The sequence below is a fragment of the Cynara cardunculus genome (genome assembly GCF_001531365.2).
Source record: "Cynara cardunculus var. scolymus isolate 2C chromosome LG 13, CcrdV1, whole genome shotgun sequence".
NCBI lineage: Eukaryota > Viridiplantae > Streptophyta > Magnoliopsida > Asterales > Asteraceae > Cynara > Cynara cardunculus.
This window is the reverse complement of record NC_037540.1, coordinates 8,556,176-8,558,634: the sequence shown is the minus strand read 5'-3', so window position 1 is coordinate 8,558,634 and position 2,459 is coordinate 8,556,176.

Here is a 2,459-nt window from a genome sequence, read left to right as displayed (position 1 = left end):
CTTGTGGTCACGGAGGTTCAAATGCGGTGACTCCGGGCTATCTGCAAAGCAGATGGTCGTCCTGGGATTAGTCGGCTTACATAACAGGTTGGATATTCAGGTTAATAAAAAAAAAATAGTACTAGACGAGTAATATATTACCTTAAGAAATGAGTTCTTATTTTTGAAATTGAATAAATATATAAAATATTAACGATTTATTAAACATTAGGTATTACGTAATAATGAATAGAGGAACTTCACTTTATAAGCCATATTTTTCCATCTACGACTTGGATTTAGTGTATTGATTAATATATATTTGTTTTATCGTGTGTTTATTTCACATACATTTGTTTCACAATGTGAACATTTTTTTATGTGTATGTGAAACAAAAAGTACAACTAAATAACTTCACATTGTAAAATGAATGCACATGAAATAACACACATTATGAAACATATATATGATAGTCAGTACATTAAATTATAGTTTTGGATGGAAAAAGATCATGTGAAACAATATTTTAGAAGATATTAAAATGCACGGGTAAATTTTGATATCCGAGAGGTGCATTAAATTATAGCTCTGTACAGGTAAATTTGTCTATACAAATAAAAACATCCAGTTTATTGCGTATGGTATGAATATGGTTTTTCGTTGTCCATTACTCGTTATTATATATGACGAAGGATCGTGTGAGAAAAATAGTTAAAGTGGGAAGCGTAAGANCCCCCCCCCCCCCCCCCCCGAATCAACAAATTGAACGACCGAATTGACCATTTACCCCTCAATCCATTTTACAAATTTTAATCAACATCAAAGTTTCAAAATTAAATTTGGGTTTACCCTTTTACCAATTTCAACCAACATTGATGTTTCAAAATTAAAATTAGGGGCTCGTATGGCGGATTGGATGTCCAGGTTAATAAAAAATTAAAATTAAAATTAGGGTTTACCATTTTACCAATTTCAACCAACATCAAGGTTTCTTCTCCCTCTTCTCGTCTGTGGTTAGGACGAGAAATTCGGGTTTTGTTTTTATTGGATGAGATGAGAAGGGGGTGAAGGGGCTTCAGAGTCGAGACATTAGGGTTTTGTGTTTCTTGGATGAAATGGGAAGGAGATGAAGGGGCTTCAGAGTTGAGAAAGAGGTGCGGGAAGAAGCATCAATGGCGTCAATATTGAGTCGAGAGAGAGATGAGTTTCTGATCTCGCCGTTTAGATTATGGTTGTGCATATAAAGATGATTTTGTTCATTAACCTGCAAGTAAACAAATCAAAATGTTTGTACGAATAAACCCGTTAAGCCATTAAGCTTAATAAGTCAAAATTAAACACCTTCTAAGTAGCTACGATGTACGTACAAATTTCCATATCATCTCAACTCAATAAAACAGACTAATAACTAAGTAAAAACATGTTCAAGTACATAATAATAAATGATTACTACTAATAGAACAAAATGCTTCATATATTCACATGGGGAAAAAGACTCAATCATTGTCTTCATCCCCACAAAAACACTCAGTTGCTAATTTTAAAATCAACCACATTTAACCATAAAAGTGGTGTCTGATTGGTTTGAGCTTGGCTCCAAAGGTCAAAAGTACCAAGAGGTCACAGATTCAAATCCAATGAAATATAAAAATCTCTTTGTGGACACGGAGGTTCAAATGCGGTGATTCCGGACTATTTGCAAAGAAGGTGGTCGCATTGAGATTAGTCGGCTCGCATAGCGGGTTGAATATCCAGGTTAATAAAAAAAATCAACCACATTTTAACTTTTAAATTTAAAATGTGAAAATTCTAATAAACATTGAATTGACACAAGTTATTATATCAAAAAACAATAAATTTCTTATATTTAATTTGACATAAATATCAATATTTTTCTTTGAATTTTAACCTGGCTTTTAAATCATCAAAACGGTCTGAATTTCCATCTCTAATTTCTATCTAATTTAGACATTACTTTGATTTTATTATTTAATAAGAAATTGAATTAATTTCCGGTTATGGTTCGATAATAGAATATTGCATCTTGCTTTATCTATGCTATATTACAAAACATTTGAAAAAAATTCTTAAAAACTATTTTATGTAAGAATTATTGTTTATTGATGCATATTACTTAAAAATCAATATTACAAGTAAACTGTGCTTATATACAACTTATTAAAGCTCGATGTTTGAATTCATGTAACTAACTGCAGATAAACATAATCAAATACTGGATAAGTATCTCATTTTAAATATAAAAAATCTAAAATATATTTAAGATAATCATTAAATTCTAACAAGATACTAATTATTATATTTATAAAAAAATTACATTATTAAAATAAAAATGAATTACTTTATTATTAAAACTCAATTAAATTATAATAAAACTAGAAGCGTACTCGCACAATGCAGCGAGATACATCATGATTTTAATATTCATTTTATTCCTTATCTCAGTCGATGTTATAATATG